The following is a 27,180-nucleotide window of genomic DNA, read 5'->3' as shown; positions in this document are numbered from 1 at the left end:
CTGGCTTTGAACTTTCAATCCTCTTCCTGCCTCAGGCTCCTGAGTCGCTGGGATTACAGGTGTGCACCACTGTGCCCAGCTACTCATATTGCACTTACTTTTTACCCCAAATAGTTTCTATAACTTACTGGACTCTGCCAGTAGGCTTAATAAAGTTCTTGGATTTAGAAACATTGCCTCGTCTATCACAGAGTGAGAATCAAAACCATCTACCACACACACAGTTTATTGTCAATATTAACATAATTTACCATTTAACTGTCTCATTAGCTAATTAGAATTGTCATGAATTTACTACTCAGGTAGCTCCTGCTCAGGAAAATTACACTGCGAATGATAATATTATCTATCCCAAGAAATTCAGTGGAAAATATTACCCAACAGTTCATATCCTAAGACTGTAAACAATAAATGTAGATTTAAAAAATATGTTTAAATATATTACAATGATAATAATAGTGGTGTGATCACAAATGAAAGTGATTTATTACTGATTAAAATATACAAATTAATTAGGGTACGTTCTTTTTCTACAGTCTGACAATTCTTTACACTAGTAAATGAAAAAGGAATACTTAGATAACAAGTTGGAGGAAATCTTCACATTTTCTGAGCTCTATAAAGAAACATTTTGCAAGTAATCTTTTATCAAAATAAAGGTCTCAGACATTCAATTCCTATATTTGAGTCTAGCGACTACTGATGACATAAGAATTGATTAATGGTGAATTTGGGTATATTGAAATGTTTTAGAACAAGAAATAATTACATATATACTAATTTGTTTAAAAATGTTAGTTTTGTCAAAAGATAAAAATGACAACAAATTTAGTTCAAATATTGTAATTGGCTTTATCTGCAACTTTAGAATCAAACAGCACTTCATTCCTTAAACTGGAATGAGAGTTCAACAGAGCTGAGCAGAAAGAGGTTGTTTTTATAGACAAAAGTGCTACAGAAAGCAGAAACAAGGAACAAAAAGTGGATTGATTATTTCAAAGTCATTGTCCTCTTAAGGTGTAGGCAAGGAGACAGAGCATTAGAAAAATAACTGATTTGTTCACTTCAGGTTTTTTTTTGTTTTTTTTTTTGTTTTTTTTTTTTTTGTCTAAATATTAAAGCAGAAGAAACTTCTATCACACCACTTGGAACTGACCTTTTTGGGAAATTTGGCTATTATGTCTCTCTCCTGATTTCTCAGGTCAGATAACCATTCAACCTCAGTTTGGAAACATGGATCATTGGTTTGGGTGACTTTACTTTGATTTTCAGTCTCGTCTGTTGGGGCACTGCAGGAGCTTAGTCTGAAGCAATGGCCTCCAGTGACTTTCATTTAACAGTATTTATCAGGCTTTCATTCTCCATCTCCTTCTCTCCTTTTCCTCAATTCATTTTACCCAATTGCTCTTGTCCTTTTCCTGCCTTTATGAATTTTTCTTTCTGCCTGGAGAAATCACAAATTGCCAGTTGGAACTACACCTGTTGTTTTCAGCTCCTTCCTGGTTGTTCTCTGTACCTTCCAGTTTTTGCTGATGCTTACAGTGCTCTGAAAACAGTACTTACCCATGATGCTTCTCTCACAGTCAACTTCATCCCTTGAAAAATGGCTGACTCCAGGACTGGAAGGAAAAATACACAACATAGGTCTGCACTATCCTGTCACACATCTAACAATAAAGGAACCAAGGACAGCCCGGGTCATTAACTCAGAAACTGACATAAAGAAGCTCCCAGTGGTCAACAATAAGAGAATTTTATTAATACCTACAATGGACTGAAGGACAACAAATATGTTTAGATCCATGAGTTCCTAATTATACTAAAATTAATAACTGGTCAACATTAGGGGAGGCTAGGGAATCATTTTATTATTTTAAAAAACATGATTTCAAAAATAATCATGCATTTACATGAACTCTACCACCAGAGCACCAAATATTAGATGTCAGGAAATTTCTTTTTATAAAAATGTTCTAAGCAATCTCCAATCTTGGCCTTGCATGATAAAGTAACTGGCATTGAACTAATCCTGCTGCCAAAAACAACTATAAAACCTGGATAACGTATATAAATCAACTGGTTGAAGGCATTGGCAAGAAACCAGTACAGACAGGACTTTCTCAGTCCCTAAGAGAAGTGAAGCACATATGGTGAGCTCTACATTCATACTATGGCTTTTTCTGAGGACATTTTTCAAATTATGATGAAGGGAAATATAGCTCAAACTAGAAGTGACAGTCTTATTGGTCTGAGGAAAAAAAGGTCTGAGTTGAGGGCTGCCAAAGTGGTTTGGAACTGAGCCTCTAAATCTCAGACAGGAAAGGAATTGAAAGAGGGATACAAAAGCTACATTCAAATTTCCCTCAACTCATATTAATGTCTCATGGTGTTAAGGTATAAGATAACACTAGCACAAATAGTGGCAGGTAGGTAAATGGAATTAAACTGTTGAGGGCTTTTATATTAGACTATAACTGGTAGTTACTAATCTAAGATAGATTGCAATGGGATATAGATGTATAGATTATAATTAAATGGAAAGCACAAAAATAATGATTTTTAAATAGGCAACTAAAAAGCCAATACTGGGAAAATAGAGTAATAAATAGTACCCGATTAATCTAAAGTAATTGAAGAATGGAAAAATTAAGGATCAAGAACAGATAGGAGACATGGAAAACAAATAGTATGTTGACAGACTTAAAACCCAACTATATGAAGTTAAGTGAAATGTAAATGGATTAAAGACTTCAATTAAAAGACAAACAAAAATGTGATCCAACCATATGCTCTTCATAAGAGATGTGTTTTAAACACAAAGACACAGAAAAAAGGTAAAAGGAATGGGAAAGTAGATAAACATGTAAAAGTTAGTATTAGCTTGAATACCAACCAAAGTAGACTTAAAGGTAAGTATAACTAGAACTAGATAGATATTCCAAAATGATAAAAGAATCCACTGTATAGGAAGATAAAACTTGGAATCACCTAATATACAAAGGTAAAGGAAACATATCCACAATCATAGTCAGAAATGTTACAATAGCTGACAGAAAAAGCATAAGAATAAAAATAAAAACATAAGAATACAGAAAATTTAAATGACACTATAAACCACCCTAACCTAATTGATAGATGAATAACATTACAGTCAACAACTGCAGAGCACACTTTCTTTTTCAAACACATGTAGACATTTACAAAAATGGACAAAAGCAAATCTTAACAAGTTTCAAAAAGTTAAAATAGAGGATATTTTGCGACCAGGGTGAGATTAAACTAAAGGCAAGTGACATAAATATAATTAGAAAAAAAATCTTTAATGTTTAGAAATCAAGCAATATGCTTCTAAGTAACTTGTGAGTAAAGGAAATACAAGTTTTCCTACAAATTGCATTCATAAGTTAATTTTCTTCTGAATTACCCACTTCATAGAACAGCTTTTGGAAAACTTGAGAAGTTTATGGGTGTGCTCCATTTCTTCAGTCTAAAATAGACTTTTTCCAACGACATTTCCAGCAACTACTAGACTTACATTTGTAAAGAACTTTGAACTATCTAAGACTTTTCTCTATTTGCTGCCCAACACATTAGCCTGCCACAGCATTAACATTTAGCTGAAAAACTTCCAAATCAGAGCTAAAAAAAAAAAAAACTTGATTTCCCATAGCACCACAGTCAGCATGAACTTCTAATTTGCATTGATTCTCCTGCCTCCCAATACCCTCAGGGATGACTTGGAGCATCTCAGGTGATCATAACTCACTAAGGTGACCACTTCTCCCATTTGCCAAAACTAAAGCATTTCCTGAAAGTCAGTATTTTCTGTGCTATAATCATGACAGCCTCAGGCAAATTAGAACACCCTGGTTAGCCTGAGCACACAGGGTTTAGATGGTAGGTGAGAAACTCCAAATTTGGGAAACATAAGACTTTTAAAGGAGTCTGCCAGCAAAACTGCCTACCCTTTGTCCTAGAAAGAGACATTATCTTTATTACCCTGGACAGCAAACAAATCTGCCCTTTACCTTGGATGGAGACCCTACCTTTATCTTCCAATGCAGTTTACCATGTAAACATGCTTGAAAAGATATTCCAGAACAAAAGCTGTCAATGTGTCTGTTCAGAAAATGTGCAGAAACACAAGAGATCTGTGGTGAATTACCTCCCAACAATACTTTTATAAAATTACAGTACAATTATAGTACAATCATCCCTTTATTAATCTGTATCCTGGCTTTGAAGAGGAAAATCTCATGTTCTTTCACATTTTAACCAAGTTTTTCTTGTTAAAAATCCAGTATAAAATGTTTGCTTACTACTTTTTAGTAGGAAGTTTGTATAAAGCCTCCGAATTATACTGAAAGAGAGAACCTGTTTTAGTCAGCTTTTTCACTGCTGTGACTAAAGGACCCAACCAGAACAACTGTAGAGGAGGAAAAGTTTATTTGTGGTTCACAATTTCAGAGGTCTCGATCCATAGACAGCAGTCTCCATTCCTTGGGGCTCAAGGTGAGGTAATACAACATGGTGGAAGAGTATGGTGGAGGGAAGCAGCTCACATGATGATCAAGAAGCAGAGAGAAGGAGATCTCCACTTGCCAAATACAAATATATATACCCCAAAGCCACGCCCCCAATGCCCCACCTCCTCCAGCCTCACTTCACCTGCCTTCAAATATCACTCAATTAATCCATTAGGTGATTGGGTTAAGGTTGTCATGACCCAATCATTTTTTCCTCTAAACTTTCTTGCATTGTCTCACACATGAGCTTTTGGGGGACCCCTCACATCCAAATCACAACATAACCTATCTCTAAAGAATAAGTTGCTATTTTATCTCAGTAAAGAAGACTTAATAATCAAGAGATATTTGTTTCTACTGTCTTGATCATCCAAGAATATACTTACTAAATCCTTCACTTGTATTTATCAAAAGAGGTTAGGGTCCCTGAATTTAGGGGTGGGGAGGAGAGAATCAGAAACAAGACAAAAGGGAATCGTGTTCTTGGTGGATGAAGCAGATACTAGATACTGAATGGAAGCTTAGGGAAATGTGGGCAATCAATTTCCCAGAATTTCATCAGCCTATAGATTCTAGTGGCTCATATTAACTGTAATAATCCAAATATCACTGTTTCCCCCACTCCACCCAGGAGCCTTTCTAGGAGTACTGGAAGACGTTTCACAAATAACTCTCCAAGTCTGTTCTTACTGTGCGCCACCACTTACCTCTGGGCACCCACTAGAACACTGGACCTCCCACAACACCTAAGACCTGATCCCCAAAATACAAAGCCTCCTCATATTGTGTGACTGCATTAGCTTTCTATTGGAGCACAACAAATTAACACAAATTATCTCACACTTCTGTAGGTAGAAGTTTGGCATACCTCTATTGAGTTCCATGCTTAGGGTTCCCCAAGGCTGAAATCAAGATGTGCACTGGACTGGGCTTTTATCTGAAGGTCCTAGAAAAGAATCTGCTCATTGAGGTGGTTGGCCAAATATGAACTGACATCTACCTTTCCTTGCTGGCTGTCAGGCAGGAGCTGCTGTTAGCTCCTTAACCCACCTGCATTCCTTGGCACAAGTCTCCTTCATCTTCAATCTAGCAACAGTGCACCAATTTTCCCTTGTGACTCCCCCTTCTGCTCCTACTTATAAGAAACTCTGCTTTAAAAGAGCTGATCTGATTGAATTAGCCCCACATGAATAATTGCCATAATTTAAGAGCAATTAACTTAGGATTTGAATTACATCTGCAAAATTCCTTCAAAGGAATATCTAGATTCATTTTTGAGTGGATAACCAGAGGCCAGAAATCTTGGGGTGAGGGACATCTTTAGACACCTACACACAACCATAACTCCATATCCCACTCCAAGGAAGTAGCACTTGTACATCTAGATAGTTTTTAGAAAATCAAATCTTGGAGGTTGATGCACAGACCCATTGTTCTCCACAGGATCTAAACCCAAATCCAATGGGGTCTTGACTACAAGTCAAATGAAAGTGCAAATTTTGATGCTATTTTGGGAATCACATCCACCCTAACAACTAAGGCTTTGTTACAGGACTAAACTCCTCCTCTCTTAGGACAAATACTTCCTAAGAAAAATCTCTTTAGTCTTTCAGGAAACAGGATTTGGGGGAGTTGACCTTACCAGAACAACAAGCATGCCAGATGTGACTGAATTCTAGTTTAGTCTATGGCCTGTTTTCTGGCTACATTTCTATACTATTGATATGGAATCTCCAAGCTTTGTATCCATCAGAACATTGACTATACTGAGCTGTTGCTCTCTGAGGAGCAGACTTTGTTTCTCACTGAGCAGCTAAATGTCTGACTTGTGGTTTGAGACAAATGGGGATTTATGCTTCCCTGGTTTATGTGCTTCCTCAAAGGACAAGCTTCAGGGTTTTGGTGCTTAGAAAGGGTAATGGCAAAGTACCATTTAACCAAATGTATTTCCAGAAAGAACAAGGTGAGCAATTATCAGTGTTCTACCTGCAAGACCCATAGGTCTGAATCAAGTTTAAAAAAATAAATAAAAATAAAAGTAGGCCTTATTTTCTAAGTATGAAAAAGAGAGAGAATGAAAGCAGGAATTCTTGTATTTGCATTATGGAAAGGGAGGCATTTGCCACATTTTTTTTATCCAGTTTGCTTTAAACACACCAACATCCTGTGACCTCTGACTAAATTGTGAAGAAATCAGGCAAAAATGTAAGGGGAAAAGTTGAAGGTCACCAACATTTTTCAACTGTAGTCAGAGATATCAGGTAAACTCACCATTGGCAGAAAGTAATTCCAAAATGCAGGACCTAGTACTAGCATCCAAGCTACCTAAAATACATTGGGGTATTTTTTTCTTCAAAGTCTAATATCCACATAACTCTATTCATTGTTTAACAAAAAGAAAAACTATATCTTGTGTCTTGACTTCTGAAAAAAGGTGTGAAAAATAGCCAAAATAGATTGGTCAATGTTTTATAAGTTCTTAGGGAATTGTTCCATTAAACCAACCATTCAACAAACTGTTGATAAAAATGAACCAACAAAAGCAATGGGGAATTTAATTTAAGGATTTTATTTTTCTTTTATGTGTCTCAAGATTATTTAGGTGGGAGAAAATGATTGATATAAAGAGAAACATCTGGGCTAGTGTTGTCGCTTAATGGTAGAGCACTTGCCACATGTGAGCCACTGGGTTTGATCCTCAACAACACATAAAAATAAATAAAATAAAGGTATTGGGTCCATATGCAACTAAAAATATTTTTTAAAAATAAAGAGAAATATCTTTCAGGTTTCTATTATTCACCGCCACCACCCCCCAAAAAAAACTAATAAAAGATTCTGAGCAAGAAACAGGTTATATTTTTATGCTCAACTCAGGAAAAATGAAAGAATCTTAATAAGACTTTGTTTTGAACTCCATGGTCTCAAGTAAGAAATAAATTAAAATAAATGGATACATGGAGAAAGGGAAACTATTTTCTCCCTGCAAATAATTAAGATAATAAAATTAACTTTTACAAGAAGAAAGTTCAAATCAAATCTAAATTATTGGCAGATAAATATATAAATCTGTTCCATATTTATATTTAGCTATGATTTCCAAAAATACGTGCAAGTATTGTATTTTGGGTAACATGAGAGATAACCCAAATCACTTAAATCTTAGCTTCTGTTAATCATAAAGATATAAATAGTGCTGTAAGTGTGACATCTGAAAACTATGAAGAGAGCTTTGGGAGGCAATGTTAAGTGTTGGGACTTGAAGTCAAGTACCCCCATATTTGGTGCTTAATTCATATCCTTTTAAACTTCATGACTATGGGCACTTTTCTTAGCTTCTCTGGGCTTCAGTTCCTTTATCAGTAAGGTACAAATAACACCTTTCTTGTTCTTTTATTGCTTATGTCTTTCATGGCTTCTCTTCATTCATTCTGTTTTTAAATAGTATGACAGAGACTGGCTGGATATTTCCGAAAATGTGTTTCTTGCTGCTGGACTAACAGCTAAACTACATTTCCCAGCAATCACGTGTCTATATGATCCATGTGCCCTGCCTCTCTAAAGAAACATAACCAGAAGTGATGTGTCTCATACAGACCAAAGTGATTTCTTTCCCCTTCTCAGGGTAATCCTGGATACCACATATTGAAGAGGACAGAGATACCACATAGAAAGCCTGGGTCCTTGGGTCACCATTTGGAAGAGAGCTACCTGACCAGGAACATCTATAACTGACTCTGCCCAGGTAGAAAATAAACTTATACCATAATAAGTCACTGAGATTTGGGGGTTGTTTGTTACAGCAGTATTATTTTCCCTGCCACAGAAATTGCTAAGGCAAAGTGAGGCATGGCTATAAGAAAATGTGAAATATGTGTCACTGGCTCACCAGTTGAACAGTGGGGAGCAAGAACACAGCTATGACAGGTGAAGTACCTACAGAGTCATGTTATACAGTGACATAATATCATTCACAAAGAGGGAGGCACACCCTGTAACTACTTAGCATATGGATGTAGGGGAAGAGGTTGGAAAAGAGAGAATTGATCATGTTTTTTGGTCTTACTGACTGCCAGTAGCAAGGTATTACAAGAAAGAAATGAGTTCAGGGAAAGACTGATCAGTTTAGAAAAGAAAATTAAAGAGAAGAAGGAAAGTATAGAAAGCCATGGGCTTACTAGATGGGAAAATCAACTATTTTTGTACTCCAAATCATAGAAGATTAGATTTAAAAAGGGAGACTAAGCCTAGTGCCCTATTGAATAGAATGACTCAGCCTTCCAGCAAAGAGCACATCTAGAGTGTGGTTTTTCCCACTCAAGGCTGATAGCTCCACCATTAAGCTGAGTGGGTGAGACACAGGGTTGGGGTTGGGGGGGTGGAGGAAGCACACTTGAGAACTATATCTAGGAAAAAATTGGGGGTTTGGTGGGTACATGGAAATGACTAAAAATGAGTAGGTAGGAAGCTACTAAATTTTTGAAAGAAGTATATTACCATGCACCAGAAGTCAGAATAGAAACATTTGACTTTTGAGACTTATAAAAAGCTTGGGTTTCCAACTTCCCCAAGCAAGTGAAGTTCTGAAATCTGTATAATAGCTAAGGAGGGCTCACTCCTAAAACCAAGTTCAGAGGAGGCCATGGAAAATAATAAACTTGGGAGAACTTGCTAGAGAGAAAAGCCAGGGCCCACAGAAAGCAATAGACAGAAGATCCTCAAGAACAATGGAAATTGGCTTCAATCAATAAATAGACTTCTTCCACCCCACAGTAGCAAATCCTCTTAGGGTTGGCTCAGTAAGAGTTTTGAATTGCTATGGTCTAATGATTCTTATGTGTCTTCCATTCTGCCAGTTTTGTTTTTTTTTTAACAAGAATGTTTACTTAGTTGTCTTGTCCTTCTTCTACTACTGAGTGTTGGGGGAGGAGAGCAGCAAACTAATAACCTGTCTTTTTAGATCATGGGCTACAGGACTAAAGGAGAAAATTTCTCATCACCTGGACAGCCTGACCTTGAGTTAGAAGCAGTGACTGGTTACAATCTTGAATTTTCTACCAGGGAAAAGAGTGAATATCTTGTATGTGTGGGAGAAAGTATGAAACCTATATTTGAAGGCCAGAAGTACAGACTGCAGAAATTGATTAGAAATACATCAAACACTTTTTCTTCTCCTGGAAAAAGAGCTAAACTACATTTCCCAGCCCTTCTGCATGTAAGATGGTGACATATGGCTAGCTTCCTCCAGTATAATATCAATAAAAGTGATGCACCTCTTCCTACCAGAGGCAGTTGCAAGCAGATGTTTCTTCTTCATACTATCTATCCCTCATCTTTGTACTATCTATCCCTCTGAGTGACAGTGGGGTCCCTTGGTAAAGATATCAACACTATGAGGGAGAAAAGGCCTGAATCCCTGAGATGCCTTGGAGGAGAGCCATCTAGGAAAACTGCCCAACATCTGCATTAGAGTTATGTGAATGAAACAATTGTTATGGTTTAGATATGAGGTGTCACGTGTAAGACAATACAAGAACATTTCAGAGGTGAAATGATTGGGAGATGAGAGCCTTAACCTAATCAGTGCATAAATTAACTGAGTGGTGACTGTAAGCAGGTAGGGTGTCGTTGGAAGAGGTGGGTCATTGGGGTGATGTGTCTTTGGGATATATGTTTTGTTGTTGGTAAGCGGAGCTCTCTCTGCTTCCTGGTGCCATGTCCTGAGCTGCTTTTCTTTGTCATGTACTTCCTCCATGATATTCTGCCTCACCTCAGACCCCAAGGAATAAAGCTAGCAATCTATGGACTGAGTGAGGCCTGTGAAACTGTAAGCCCCCAAATAAACGTTTCCTCCTCTACAGTGTTGTTGTGACGTGTTTTGGTTACAGCAGCAAAAAAAAAAAAAAAAAAAAAAACCTGATGAAAACAATAGCTTTTATTGTGCTATACCATGGAAATTAGCAAATTGTCCATTACTCTGCTAATAGCCTCTATAAAGGGTAGTTCTTTCCTCATCAGAGTTGATGGCCCCAGGATAGTTACCTGACCTAATTCTCTTTTCTAGCAATTTGAAGGTAGAACATGTAATAAGTCAATTTGCCAAGAAAAGCCAAGCTATAAATTTATTTGTTACAAGGGGCCTTACAATTCAGTACCATAAGGAAGATTAAGTTGCAGAGAAGCAGAAAAGGTATGAAAAACAAACAGACAAAAACAAAAATAAGAAAGATGTTTGCAGGAATGAGCAAGAAAACAGGTCAAGCTTGCAGAGAAGAGGGGAGTCCTAAATATATATAGCCCTACATGGCAACCATGGAGGTGCTCTGTGTAGATCTCTCATTAGAAAGGGACTTACAAACTGTTTGTGTCTCCAGGTTGTGCCTCAGCCTTAAAACAGAGGTTATGCTCTTCTCAGTAACCTTGGTCAATGGCTGAACACACTGGGTAGAAGGGACTGGCCATTTATGCCTCATGTGAGACTCTTCCACTGGTGGTCTTTGCTCCACAGGCCCCAGCTGGATTGGTTAAGACCGCTAGATCTGCACCGTGGTTTAAGGCTCCCTCTGCCCTTTCTTTTTTTTTTTTTTTTTTTTAATATGACCTTTTTTTTTATTGTAAACAAATGGGATACATGTTGTTTCTCTGTACATGGAGTAAAGGCATACCATTTGTGTAATCATAAATTTACATAGGGTAATGTTGGTTGATTCATTCTGTTATTTTTTTCCCTTCCCCCCACCCCTCCCACCCCTCTTTTCCCTCTATATAGTCATTCCTTCCTCCATTCTTGCCCCCCTCCCTAACCCTAACTCTAATCCTAAAAATAACCCCTCCCACACCCCATTATGTGTCATCATTCACTTATCAGCGAGATCATTCTTCCTTTGGTTTTTTGAGATTGGCTTATCTCACTTAGCATGATATTCTCCAATTTCATCCATTTGCCTGGAAATGCCATAATTTTATTATTCTTCACTGCGGAGTAATATTCCATTGTATATATATGCCACAGTTTCTTTATCCATTCATCAATTGAAGGGCATCTAGGTTGGTTCCACAATTTGGCTATGGTGAATTGAGCAGCAATGAACATTGATGTGGCTGTATCTCTGTAGTATGCTGATTTTAAGTCCTTTGGGTATAGGCCAAGGAGTGGGATAGCTGGGTCAAATGTGGGTCTATTCCAAGTTTTCTAAGGAATCTCCATACTGCTTTCCAGAGTGGCTGCACTAATTTGCAACCCCACCAGCAATGTAGGAGTGTATCTTTTTCCCCATATCCTCGCCAACACCTGCTGTTGCTTGTATTCTTGATAATCGCCATTCAGATTGGGGTGAGATGAAATCTTAGGGTGGTTTTGATTTGCATTTCTCTTATTACTAGAGATGTTGAACATTTTTCCATATGTTTGTTGATTGCTTGTAGATCTTCTTCTGTGAAGTGTCTGTTCATTTCCTTAGACCATTTCTCGATTGGGTTATTTGTAATCTTGGTGTAGAGTTTTTTGAGTTCTTTATAGATTCTGGAGATTAGTGCTCTATCTGAAGTATGATTGGCAAAGATTTTCTCCCACTCTGTAGGCTCTTTCTTCGCATTGCTGATAGTTTCCTTTGCTGAGAGAAAGCTTTTTAGTTTGAATCTATCCCAGTTATTGATTCTTGCTTTTATTTCTTGTGCTATGGGAGTCCCGTTGAGGAAGTCTGGTCCTAAGCCGACATGTTGAAGCTCTGGACCTACTTTTTCTTCTATAATCTGCAGGGTCTCTGGTCTGATTCCGAGGTCCTTATTCCATTTTGAGTTTAGTTTCGTGCATGGTGAGAGATATGGGTTTAGTTTCATTCTGTTGCATATGGATTTCCAATTTTCCCAGCACCATTTGTTGAAGAGGCTATCTTTTCTCCATTGCATATTTTTGGCCCCTTTGTCTAGTATGAGAAAATTGTATTTATTTGGGTTTGTGTTCATGTCCTCTATTCTGTACCATTGATCTACCTGTCTATTTTGGTATCAATACCATGCTGTTTTTGTTACTATTGCTTTGTAGTAGAGTTGAAGTTCTGGTATTGCGATACCCCCAGCTTCATTTTTCCTGCGAAGGATTGCCTTAGCTATTCTGGGTTTCTTATTCTTCCAGATGAATTTCATAATTGCTTGTTCTATTTCTGTAAGGTACATCATTGGGATTTTAATTGGAATTGCATTGAATCTGTATAGCACTTTTGGTAGTATGGCCATTTTGACAATATTAATTCTTCCTATCCAAGAACATGGGAGATCTTTCCATCTTCTAAGGTGTTCTTTAATTTCTTTCTTTAATGTTCTGTAGTTCTCATTGTAGAGGTCTTTCACCTCTTTTGTGAGATTGATTCCCAAGTATTTTATTTTTGGGGGGACTATTGGAATGGGGTAGTTTTCCTAACTTCTCTTTCTGAAGATTCATCACTTATGTATAAAAATGCCTTAGATTTATGAGCATTGATCTTATATCCCGCTACTTTACTGAATTCACTTATGAGTTCTAAAAGTTTTCTGGTGGAATTTCCTGGTTCCTCTAAGTATATAATCATATCATCAACTAATAGGGATAGTTTGAGTTCTTATTTTCCTATTCGTATCCCTTTAATTTCTTTGGTTTGTCTAATTGCTCTGGCTAGAGTTTCAAGGATGATATTGAATAGGAGTGGTGAAAGAGGGCATCTCTGCCTTGTTCCAGATTTTAGGGGGAATGCTTTCAGTTTTTCACCATTTAGAATGATATTAGCCATGGGCTTAGCATAGATGGCCTTTACAATGTTAAGGAATGTTCCCACTATCCCTATTTTTTCTAGTGTTTTGAGCATGAAGGGGTTCCCTCTGCCCTCTCTGACCTTTTCATTCTTTCCCTTCAAGAGGGACAGATCAGCATCATGATCTAACGTTTTTTTCTGCCCTTTCTTTGTTCCTCTCTATTTTAACTTTCACAGGCATGTTCTCCAAATAAACCTCTAGCACTTCTAAGTTTATTTTAGTGTTGCTTCCCTGCATTCTAAGCCTAAAATCAAATTAAGACTTCTAAAGGCTCTAGGTATTAAAAAGATTTTGGTGACCCTATCTGTAATTGTAATTATAAACAACATTTAATCATAAAATATATCTGAAGAATTTCAAGAAAATTCTGATTGTTTTATAATATTACTATCATGATGATTTTGTGATTTTTTTTAAATATGAAATTTTAAATTATACCATCCCCTCAAAACACCCCTAATTTACTTGCACTTTAAACACATGCTTAATATACCTATTGAGTGATTGAGAATTGCTTATGCCTCACTTTGAGCTCAATCCTCATCCTAATGGTGTTAGAGTATAAAATGAACTGGGGCTGGAAAATGGAATGGAGTTAGTTGTCTGTTGCTATGCAATAAATTACCTAAAACTTAGAAGTTTAGAATAATAATTTTTATTAACTCACAATTTCTGTGGGTCAGGAATCTACACATAACTAGTTAGGTTATCTGTCTTAGAGTTTCTCCTTGGTTATGTCCACATGTGGGTTAAGAAACCTTAAAGTCTGAGGAATAATTGACAAAGTGTAAAGTGATTATATGGAATATGCTTATGTAGTAACATAGTGCATATCAATAAGTCATATTAAAACTGGAAGTTTTGGTCATGTTCCACAATACAGTTCCTTTTCTTGGTACTCTGTGATAACCCCAATGTGGTCCCTGCCTCCTGGTGCTCAGTTTCTTGTATAATCTCCACCTCCTCCTCAATTTAATCAACAGAATATGGAAGCATTGACAGCATACGACTTCTGTGATCAAGTTACAAAATATTGGGAACTTCATCCTCCTAGTTGACTCTCTGAGATGAGTTCTCAGCTTGCAGGCTTTAATGAATCGAGGTGCCATGTTAGAGAGCTCCACGGAGTAAGGAGCTGATGATGGCAGCCTCTGGCCAAGAGCCAGGGAGGAACTGAGGCCCACAGTATAGCAGCCAATTAACTGTCAACAATTAAGTGAGCTTGGATGTGAATCCCACATGTCTGAGAAAAATGATCCCCTTGTATGCCCACCCCTTGGCTGCAGTTTTACAAGCCATGGAAGCTATACTTTTGCCTAGAAGCAGACTTAAATACAAGTGAGGACCAGAGAAAAAAAGCAAAACATCCTAAAGGCCTCAAAGGTCTTGCCACCCAATGCTTTGAATGCCAAAGTAAAGAAATTTATTGAAAGTGCATGAAAGACAAGTAACCATGGCTCCTTTAAGGTGGTTAAAAGCTGCATAATCAGTGATGCACATAATTGCCTCTGCAGATTTCTGATGCTGCTACCAAGGAAACTACAGCAGAGAGGTATTAGTTCCAGGTCCATGACAATTTCCTCCCTTTGCCCAACGGGAAGATGGAGTAGGGTAGTTTTATGTTAAAACCAGTGGTAAAGTTCCATTGATTTTTTGTTTGTTTTATTTTTAACTGTTCCAATGGATTATAGAGTGATTATGTGTTCTCCTCTAAGACACATGGTACTCAGTCCTTCACACTCTGGAACCTACTCAGCAGAGGTCAGAAAAGCCAGGACACAAGTTAAGGTTAAGAAGAACAAAGCCACTAATAGAACAGAAAAGGAAAATGCCACTCGATCTTGCTTTAAACTTTTGAGTAGATAGGGAAGTGGTGACCACTGCATTTCTTCTGACCTTTTGAATTTTAAGCAAGTGTCAGGGAAGTTAATACAGAGATACATGGTTTGTGACCACCAAGCATTTCTATCAACATCTACTTCTTGATCCTTCCATTTTAGCTTTTCCTATCACTGTGAAGAAATACCTTCCACCAATATGAAGAATGTTCAGACTTTAGCTAATTCACAGATTCATTTTACCTACTGATTTTTCCATTAGTACTTGGATAATTTTGCCCATTGAGTGACCCCATGGGTTCAGACATTCAGAGTTTGTGCCAGCAGTACAAAGTTCTCACTTACGGAATCATTCTGAACACTTCTAATCACAGTCGGTCAGGCAGAAGATTTGGAGGCATCCTGGGATGACACTTGACCTCACCAGGCTGGTCCCCACTGCCCCTGCTCTTCTATGCCTCACCTGTTTTCTTGATTAAGGGGCTAGATGTTAGACATGGTTTTGTTGTTATTGTGTTTGGTTTGGTTTTGGTTCACCTTCCCTTCTCATTTCCCCTGGTGGATGACAGGCATTGGGATTTACTCTTCTCAACAGCCAAATTTTCAGGCTACCCAGGCACCTCTTCATGTGTTTCTTCCACAGTCAGGGTAAGTTCCACTGAAGGATTCTGGTGCAGCAGAAGAAAAACATCTCTGAGCCTTTCCTCCAAAGGAGTATTTTTACAGAGATATTTGCATAAATTTTGAACGACCTCCTCCTCCTCCTCCTCCTCCTCCTCCTCCTCCTTCTTCTTCTTCTTCTTCTTCTCTCTCTCTCTCTCTCTCTCTCTCTCTCTCTCTCTCTCTCCTTCTGCCACACTGGTGGTTGAATATTCTAGGACCTTGCACATGCCAGCAAGTGCTCTACCACTGAGCTGCACCCCCAGCCCCCAACACCTTCCAATGTTCCTTGTAGTCCACCACATTTGTACCCCTGGGAAGCCAGATGCCAACAAGTTAAATGCAGTGGAAGACAAGATTTTCTGTGGGTCCCAACAAGTAATTGTGATGGACAAGATTTCATCAAATCTGGTGGAGAACTAAAGAGAGCACCAGGGTAGTCATACTACTGATGCTCAAACTGTATACTGTTGAGAATGCAAGGGATGTTTTAAATTATCATATATATTTAGAGTATGTGCTTATTAATCACAGAGTGGAATTATTTAAATTATGTCAGTATACAAACAAAACAATCCTTCTACAACTGTTTTCAGAAGCAAAATTCTTTCTTAAAACAACAGAAGACAAATTGAAAAACATTTGTATCAATGGGTTGAACACTATTCTACAGAAGTAGAATAATTATTCTTGGCACATATTCATGTACTTTTTAGAATTGCTTCTAATATGTCACAGATATTTTTCTAAAAAATATGTTTTTTTAATGTAACATTTAAATCTTTTTGTAAAATTGCCTCCAATGTTCTTAAAGCTATATCTAATGACTACTGAAATTGAAATTGTTCAAATCTTTATTGAAAAAGATGAAAAAGGAACAAATTCTCAGTCAAATAGAACACTGAGACAGCAGTATACACTCAGAATTTTCTGGGAAAACCAGAACACTATGTACATCCTAACTAGAGAACCAAAGAGAGAAAGACAGATATAGAGATGTATTGATTTCATACACAGATGTCAGCCCGCCTCGGAACTTGAGGATATCACCTTTCTAATGGTGAAGCAGCAGAAGAAGAAAGCAGGGAACATCAATTATGAGAAAACAAATCACATTTCACATGGAGCCACTGCTGACTTCTGATGTGTGCTGTCTTCCGGTGACAATGACATCCTACTTCCTTCTTAAGAAAGGAATAGATTTCTATTTCCAACCATTGCGGGCAACTCTCTCTTGACAAAAACAAAGCTGCTGAGTAAAATTCAAAACAAACCAGGGGAAAACACATATAAGAGGATCACATTAAAACCCCTCACAAAATAATGCCGAAGAATGTGTTCCAGACGGAGTTAGTGTCCCTACACCAAGATTACCCTTCTTAAGTCAAGGTGTCTCCAAGAGCAATAGAACAAGGCCACACTGGGGAGCCAGAAACAACTTAAGGAAAGAGGAAACTTAGTCACGATTACTGTTTCTCTTTTACCCTCCAGGGGAAAAATCCAAGTGAATTTTTCTTGCTCAGACTGAAGAGTCCTTTCCTCATATCATATTCTCAGTTTTTCTGAGGTTAGCAGTACAAGCTCACAAACACGCTCCAGAGGATCCCAGTCAACACAGCCTAATGTGGTTATTCGGATTCATAAAACCAGACTAAAGAGGAATGATAAGCTTTAATTATCCTTTGATAATTCTTGATAGTGATAAGCTGCAGTTATCATTGATCATATCTTTGAATTAGTATTTCTAGTTTCTCAGTATGCTCCCAGAGCAGGGATTATTTTTCTCAAGAACCACAAGAGGGAGTATTCTTACTTCTTTGTCATTGTCTGTCTCTGATACTGAATAGATATTATCCTTATGCTTGTTTAAAAATAATAAGACATATTATTAAATACTAAGCAAGTTAATTTATATTCATCTAAAATCTGAGTGATTATCTACTTGTCTTCCATTGATTCATATTTATTATAACCAGGATATTTTCTTGGCCAGTCGTGATAAAAGAGAAAGTATGCTGATTCTTTCTTTCCTTTTATTATCTTGGGATGGTGAAGGAGTATTTCTCAGTTAAGTTGCATTTAACAAGTATAAGTTAGCAATGGGCAATTCTCCCTGACTAGCAGGAAGGGACATAGTTATCCAGAAAAGATGATTCTCTTGCTTCATCCTGATCGCTTCCTACTCCTTAAAAGGCTAAAAGCAAACCACAAAGATGATTCTGTCAATTTTCATCACATGCCTGTAAGATAGAGGTGATAACTAACAATTTCCTCAATACCCTAAGTGTAGAAAAATCAGGAAATTATTGGTTTTCTGAAGATACCACATTGACTTTCTTAGCCCAATAATTAACACCAACTGCTAAAATAAAACAAGCCAAAATATCCACGAATTCCCTCTCTCTCCTCTCTCTCTCTCCATTCCTCCCCCCTCCTCTCTCTCTCTCTCTCTCTCTCTCTCTCTCTCTCACACACACACACACACATACACGCACACACATGGAGGGAGTTTATTTCTCACTCAGGTTACTATCTGATGGGAACTGGGTAACCAGCATGGTCTACTCTCTTCTAATTGTCAGCCTAAAACAGAAACAATCAGAGACATAGTCTCAAAAAAAAAAAAATGATGATATTTATTTGGGAATAGCAGAATATTGCAGTGATAATACGTGCACTACAGTAAACCATGGGCATATTCAAAGAGGTTGAGACAAGGGGAAGTTTGTAAAGACAAAAATGAGGAGGATGACATCAGATATTTTGGTCACAATGATTGAAAACAAGAGTGGCCTCATTCCTAGGTTGAACAGTTGGGCAGATGTCCCTGCAGAAGTACTTTTAGTATGAGGTTCTGAGGACTTCTGTGTGAGGTTGTCGTCTGCTGCCTTTTGCAATAGTTATGTACTAGGCAGTCATGCATAAAAACTCTTCACAATCTCCTGGCTCTTAGCTGCTGCTATTGTTGTTAAAGGTGACATAAGTGGCTTGAGGATTCAGGTTTCTTCCATCATATGACTTCAGTGCTGCTGTACTAAATTCTCTCTTGACTGACAAGCAAAGAATTGAATAATTTTATGAGCTAGAATTAGAAATGGTATATCTTCCTTCTGTCCCATAGCCATCATCTAGAACCCAATCACATGATCCACTTAGATGGAGGATGAGACTACCTGGAAAGAGCATACAGAATGACTGAGCTTCTAAGCCAGGGGTGCTCAGCATGGGGTTCATGAACTGCCAGAAGGTCTGTTAGTTTGGATTGAAAATAAATTTCATTCTAATCTTTAACTGAATTTAACATATCTTTCAATTACAATTGTAGGTATAGTGGATGCTGCTGTACCCACAGCCACATCCCATTCAATCCATCTGATTCAGTGCAGCAGAGGTAAATAATTCCATGTGTATTATCAGTGTCTCTCCTCAAGTATGACATCACTCTGTATTCTGTCTCAGGGCTTTCTTCAAAGTCTTGGAAGGTCACTCAACAGATTCACAGGTGTAGCTCAAAAGTGCAGAGGGGCTAATAACCACAGGGATAACACTCACACATGCTCAACAGAACTGTTGATGTAAACAGACCAGTTTCCAGTTCTTTAGCAAACCAATTCTGAGACAAAGCTTCTTCAGAGTTCACAGATTGAATTGGGTGCCAATTGTTTTCAGCCAAAACCAACACAGTACTATACCATTTATTGACTTTTCTCTTTCCTGTCTCATTCTTCCAACTCTTCCTTCTGTTTCCTGGGATTATCCCCAAATAAACTACCTGCACCAAGTCATCATGTCAGCTTCTGCTTTCCTAAAAAACAATTTAAAAGTTGGTATTGGAAGAGGCTCCAGAAAAAAAGCCTCCAGGTCTGGGATCTTCAAACTGAGATACTGAACAGTCAACCACTGCCACACACATGGCATGTGTGAGAAGAGGGGCTCACTCCTACCATGCTGTGGCATCACAATGAGTAAGACTCTCATCTATGGTATATTGGGATACAGTAAAGGCAAAATGCAAAACATTAGCATTCATGGTATCTCTAGTATTGGAGCAATATGGGGACAAATGTCATTAAAAGAATGGGATTATGTAGGTATAACCTGAAAACCTTGAATACCCAACTTCTCCTGAATACTTTGGATCATCAAAAGTAGTCTCCACATTTTGCTAGAGAATCAGTCTGCTATTGCAGGAGATCATGCTGTGTACATGCTTAAAAGATAGTACTTATTCTTTAGGATCTGCCTCCCCCCTCCCTTCATCGACTGTAGGTCTCTAAAGACCTCAGTATAGCCCATGCAGGGAATAATAGTTCTTGCTACAGTACTAAATAATTTATAGAAAGATTTGCAAGTATTATCCCATATTTACTTGTGAAAGTTGGAAGCAAATTTGAGAGTCATAGACCTAAAGGTAGGGAGCATCATATAAACCTGACTAAAGGGAAATTTATTAACATGAGTGTTCTCTCTCAGAATTTAATGTCCTAGCATGAACACCTGCAGCCATTTCTCACATGTTGTCACAGTGATTCCTTTGAGTTTGGACATAACATTATAGTAAATGAGATAGAGATGACAGACTTTGTGCAGCAAATATATGAACCCTGGAGAACCCAAGGGAACAAAAATGATTAGGGAAAGAGGCATCTTTAAATAAATTAATTATATAAAGTAGGAGAATCTACTATCTGACTATGTTCCATGGAAAGTGAAAACGAGTACTTCTCTAGGGAAATAAGGCATGTGCCAGGGCTGGGAACACCAGCATCAGTGAAAAGCTCAAAGGTGACTCCCCTTTGCAGCCCAGAGTTACAACAGAAGATGCTACCTTTGGATTAGAATCCTTAGTATCAATGGGCACAGTAAGATTACACAATAGGGGAGGACAATTGGTAGCATTTGGCTATCAAAGGCAACATGTATATAACTTCCATAACAGTAAGCAAGGTCAGAATGGCAAATCATTTACCTTAATCCATTGAGATCTTTGGGGATGGTCAATAGACATTGGTGTCCTTGGAGCAAAATAGAGGAAAAAAGAACAATTGCCATAGGTTTTGTCAGTCTACCAGAGGGTTCAAGGCATCCAAGAAGGCAAAAGCCAAAATGAAATAAATCAAAAACCAACAACAAAACCCTCTGATTAAACCTGTCTCTGGTAGTCTACCGATATGCTTTCCAAATAATCTATTTTGCTCTTCCTGCTATACAGAGCATGCAATTAATTTTCAAAAGAAAGAATTCAAATAGCATTAGCTCAATATATCAAGTTCATTATAAATTTTTAAATTACCAAATAATGAAATGAATAGATGCATATGTAGGTCATCTGGTAAGTGGCAAAACTTCCACAAAGAGAAAAAAGAAAAAGACAGCCCTGCTCAGCTTTAACAGAAATGCTTGGCTTCTATTTCACAAGATCCTAGATGTCTTTTGCTATATGACAAACCTCTTCAAAACTTAGTAGCTTAAAATAATAGCAACATTTATTTCTCAGGTGTCTGCAACTTGACATGGCTTGGCAAAGATAATCTGTCTTTGCTTCAGTCAGCATTTACTGGGTTAGCCTGAAGCCTAGGAGATGAAATAATCTAAAAACTTGAATCAAGTATTAGTTGATGTTATTAGCTGGGACTGTTATCTATAGGTAACATCTCCGGGTTAACTGAACTTCCTTACAAAATGGTAGTTGGGTCCAAAAGCAAGCACTCCACCAAAATGAGCCAGGCAGAAGTTATATTGCCTTTTATAAATTTTGCCTCAGAAATCATGCACATTAGTTCCACCACATTCTGCTTATTAGAAGTGAGTAATTAAGATTGGTCTTCATTCAAGAGAAATGGAAAGTTTTCACCTTCTGATCAGATGAGTGTCAAAGAAATTGCAGGAAGATTTTTAAAAATACAAGTTTTTCCTCTGGTCAAAAATTAGTTATATGCCTCCAACCTAAAAAATATACTTATCCCCTTCCAAGACCTTCAAAGTCTCACCTAGTCAAGGTCAAGAATCCTGACACCTAAGTTAGGTCCAGCAAAATATGAGCTCCTCCAATGAAGTTCCTTAATTATAGCTCCTCAAACAAAAAGACACATTATATATGCACCCAGATGTCATTAGCATAGGATAACTGCTTTAGACGTTCATTCAAAAGTTGGGAAAGCAGGAGTTCATCATCGATAGCAATCCTGACAAAAATTTAGGTACATGTTGCAAGTTTCTTGATGAGGGTTGGGTTCTGTTGCCTGGGAATTATTCTCCATGTCCCTTAGCTCCTCCCTTGAGACACTTGATCCTTTCTCTCCCGTCCTCTGTCATTACAAGAGGCCAGTATTTGCATCTGAGTAATTTTCTCAGTGTTCTTGTTTCTTCCTTCCTGTTGACAGTAATGGTTTGGGGATCCAGAAGCCCCCCCCCCCCCGCCCCGCTTTTTTTTTCATTCTGTATTATCTTTATCACTTGAGTCCAAGTTGCTAGTAGTACAATTCTCTTAAAATTTTGGAGGTTTTCCTACCAATTTTATGGGAATTCACTCTAAATGGTATAGCCCTGTTTTACTTTATTTTTGAAACTATTTTAAACTAACAAGTAAAAATCATGTTCTTATTTTTGGTATACAATAAGATGTTTTGATATATGTATCCATTCTGAAATAGCTCAATCAAGATATTCAACAGCGTACATTACCTCACATGCCACTTATTATTTTACTGTGGGGAGAACACACTTAAAATCTACTCTAAACAATTTCCAAGTGCACAACATACTGTTATGGACTGTTGTCACTAAGATGTAGCTAGCCCTCTTCTACTTTGGATTTTTTATGAGGCTGCTGTGGGAAAATGCCCTTGTTTTTTAAAAAGCTCTATTTAACTACAAGTCACATCCTTAACAACTTTATTAGAACTTCCATCTGTTTAGAGGACCACCTTAAACTTTTCTGAGAGTAACGAGGGTAGTACAGTCACATCTTTTAATGTTTCCTTAGTGTTCTGACTTTGGTCTCTGACTGCAACCCATTTTTAAACATCTTTATTTTTTGATACCTGGAGTATCTTAGAAATAGAAATATTTTGATTTTCAAAATAGCAACTCCCAATCCCTTTATATGTAACATTATTAATTTACCTTATTTTTCTCCCCTCATTTGACTATAAAAAAGCAAGGTAGCACTTTTGTTACTGTGCCTGAAATTTTTTGTTAATCATGTAATTTACTCAGTGTAAGGAAAAATGCAGCTCCGCTAGGGACCCGCGGTAGCTCCAACGGAATTGGCGCTCTCCGTATGCCCGGTCTCAGTTGTGGCACAACCATAGCTCCCAGAAATCCACGACGACACGAACTCACGCAAGAGACTTTGGTATGCAGACCACTAGCACGTCTGCTCTGGGGTTGAAAAGAAGGAAAAGAGAAAGATGGCGTGGACACTTCTCCCAGATATTGGAATCTCCAGGGCTGGAAGGAACCAATAGCGGAGGAGAATACTTGCAAGCTGACTGATGAACCAATAGCTAGCTAGCATGTTCAGACAAGCTAGGACGTAAGGTGGAAGCAGAAAATGGCTGTAATGTAGGCCGGAAATTCCTATAACGTAAGAGGCGGGTGGAGCACAGATTGATAAGTGGTTGGGAGCCGGGGAAAATTGCTGCATCTGAAAGGGCGGGGTATTGGCTTTGTATTACACTAAGCATATTTCTTATCTTCCATGTTACTACAGAATATAATGCTATTAAATTTCCTGTTACTACCTAACAAATTTCCCCTTTCTTTCAACTTCTAAACACATTTTCCTCAATTTTAGTCCTCACTGACAGCCCCAGGGCCATCAGGCATCTATAACACAGTCTCTTCAGGGAATCAGGCCTTCAGTGGTAGTTTTCTCCTTGAGGCTCCTTTGTACATGTTTTACAATTTTTGTTATAGCAACACTCCCAGCAGCACTTCAAGGAATCAAATACCAAAATATAGTCCTTTAAATAAATAAAATAAAATAAATCACCCTAAAATATAAGCATGTAGCAGCAACAGCAATGTATATTTTACTTAAAAATCAGCAACTTGAGTAGGGTCCAGTTGAGAGAGCTTTGGTTGGGGCAGGTTAAAAGCTGGGACCTAGAATCACCTGCATCTGGGGGTTGGTGGTGGAGATCCCCTAGAGCTCTGGCTTCAAGTGTCAGATACAACATCTGTTTGTGCTGTTTACATGGGCCCTCACAACCTGGTGACTGAGAGCCAGAGGAAGAGCCACGAGGAAGCTGTACTGCCAAGGTCGTGACACAGCTCATATCTCAGCATATTCCGTGCCTGATGCAAATAAATAGTGTAACAATAGGCGATATTCAAGGGGAGGGTAGCTGAAGTGAACTTTCTGTTGAAAAGAGTAGCAAAAAGTTTGTGGACATGTTTAAAAACTACTACACCCACATAAAGTTTGCATGAAACTGACTTATAATTTCCCTTTATTTCCCATTGACCTAACAGACTGACAGCTTATATTAATGCAACGATTAATAAAAATATTTTGTTGAAAATACAAAATCTGAGTGAGATAAATACAAGATTTGACAGAATATTCACTGGATAAGTTTAATAATAGAATGGAGATGATAGGAAATAGGACATTGGGGAAATTACCAAAAGATCTAGTATTCACATAGTTGAAATTCTACAAGAAAAGAGAAAAAGAATGGCAATAAAGAGTATCTGAAGAAATAATGGCTAAAAATGTCTAATGTTGGTAAAAGTTGTAAATTTATAGATTAAAGTAATTCAGTTAACCTCAAGTAAGATAAACACAAAAAAGTTCATGCCAACAAATATTATAATCAAAATTCTGAAAACAAAAGAAAGAAAAGTTTTAAAAAGCAGGGAGAAAGAACAACATATTAACTGTGGGAATAATATTTCAAATTATGGTAAATTTCTCTTCTGAAATCATGGAGGCCAGGAAGAATTGGCTAAAGATTTTCAAGTGCAAAAACTTCCTTCAATAATGAAAATAAAATAAATAATTTCTCAAATGAAAGAAAGCCAAGAAAATCTGTTACCAGAAAAAATTGCTTTAAAATAACTATGGTCAGTTTTTGCAACCAAAGGGAAATATTATCAAAGGAACAAAGGAAAAACAAGAATTATAGATATTTGGGTAAATAAAACTTTTCTTGAACTCTTTAGAATCCATTAAAAGGACTGGGGTTACAACTCAGTTGTAGAGCACTGGCCTAACATGTGTAAGGCCTGGGATTAATCCCCAGTATTGCCAAAACAAACAAACAAACAAACAAAAAAAAAAAAACTTACAGTACATATATACGATAGATGAAAACAAAATAATCACATTGATTTTTTTTCAATGTACATTAATGAAATACAGGGACAACTACAACATAAATTGGGGAAATAAAAGTATTTATATGATAATAAGCAATCTTCCTTTTCACTGAAGTGGTAAAATATCAAGTCTTCTAAATAATCACAAAAGGTAAATATTTATATTATCACTCAAACAAGTATTGTATAACTAGAAAAAAAACCAGAGATAAAATCAAACACATAATAAGTAAATTAAAGTAGAATGCCAAAAATGTTCATATAATCCAAAGGAAGATAGCAAAGAAGAAACAGAAAAGAAAAAGGAAATGAAGGGAGCGGAAAAATAAAAAACAAATAATAAAATGGTAGACTCAATTCTAAATATACAAATAACTACATTATATGTACAAAGTCTAAACACACAAATTGAAAGGAAGAGATTGTCAGAAAGGATTGAGAAAGAAAAATCTACAAGTAAGCAGACAATAAAAGAAAGGAAAAAAGTATGCCCTGCGATCACTAAACAAAAGATAGCTGAAGTAGTAGGCAGGGGTGCCACACAACAGTAACAACATTGATTCCCAAAGAAGAAAAAGCAGTCCTAAACAAGCGTGAACCAACAACAGAATTTAAAACCCATAAAATGAAACTAACAGAAAAGAAAGTGAAATAAACAGTCATAATTATATTTAAGGACCTAAACTTCTCTCCATATTCAATAGAACCAACTAGAAAACCAGGATATAGAAGAATTGAACAAGACTATCAATTAAGTGAATTTAATTAAGATTATGGGACACTTCACCCAATAAAAGCAGAGTACACATTCTTTCCCAGCAAACATAGACCCATTACTAACAGAGATGATTTCCTGTGATATAAAACAAATTTTAAAAATTAATACCATACAAAATATATTCTCTGGGAATAACAGAATTAAACTGGATGGCAATAGTATAAAGATTACAGAAAAAATCTCCAAACACTTGGAAATTAAACAATGTACTAAGAAATAACCCATAGATCAGAGAGAAAATCTCAAGGAAAGTATGAAAAGCATACTATTTTGAAGAAATTTTAAATTCAACATTTTAAAATCTGGCCTATGTCATTAAAGCTATTTTTAGGAACATTAAAGGTATTATATGCTTATGTTGGAGAAGAGGAAAAAAAGTCAAAAAGTTAAGGTTTTACCCTCAGAAATGAAATCCAAAGAAGCAGAAGGAAATGACAAAGATAAGAAATTGAAAAGTAGAGAAAAAAAAACTTTATTGTCCATCTTTAAAATTGTTAATAACATTGATATTGTTCTAGCAAAATTGAAAAAGAAAAAACAGGGTGAGGACACAAATAACCAATATCAGGAGTAAAATAGGGAATATCATTACAGACCCTACAAACATTTAAGAAAAACAAGGTAATACTAGGAACAATTAATTACACACAAATTCAATAACTTACATGAAACAGAAAACAAAAGAAATAAACAGATCAAAACCACTCACTCAAACATTAACACAAAAATCCTATGCAAAATATTAGCAAATAGTGTGCAGCCATATATAAAAAAAAAACTGACCATCTGACACTATAACAAATCTATATGTCTACCATATTAACTATGTAAAGAACTATGATGATATCAGTAGATCCAGAAAAGAATTTGAGAAAATTCACCATGGTTCTGTAATAAAACTAAAAATTCTCAGCAGACTAGGAATAGAAGATAACTTTCCTAACATATTAAAGAGCATGTACCAAACAACAATAAAAACTAAAAAATTGTCATACTTGTTGATAAAAGACAAAAATGCTTTCTCTTTTAGCTCAGGAGCAACAGAAAAATATACACTTTCATCACTCCTACGCAATAACATAAATACTAGAAAAAGAGAAATAAGATTCTCCCTGTTTGCAAGACACAAAATTAGCCATATAAAAAATCAAAAGTAATCTACCAAAAGACACCAAGAAGTAATGTGTATTTAGCAATGTCTTAGGAAATATAATCAAAATATGAAAATCAATCTTTTTCCTGTATGCTAACAATGAACAATTGG

Source organism: Sciurus carolinensis, chromosome 9 (assembly GCF_902686445.1).
Source record: "Sciurus carolinensis chromosome 9, mSciCar1.2, whole genome shotgun sequence".
NCBI lineage: Eukaryota > Metazoa > Chordata > Mammalia > Rodentia > Sciuridae > Sciurus > Sciurus carolinensis.
Note: the sequence above shows the minus strand (reverse complement) of the source record.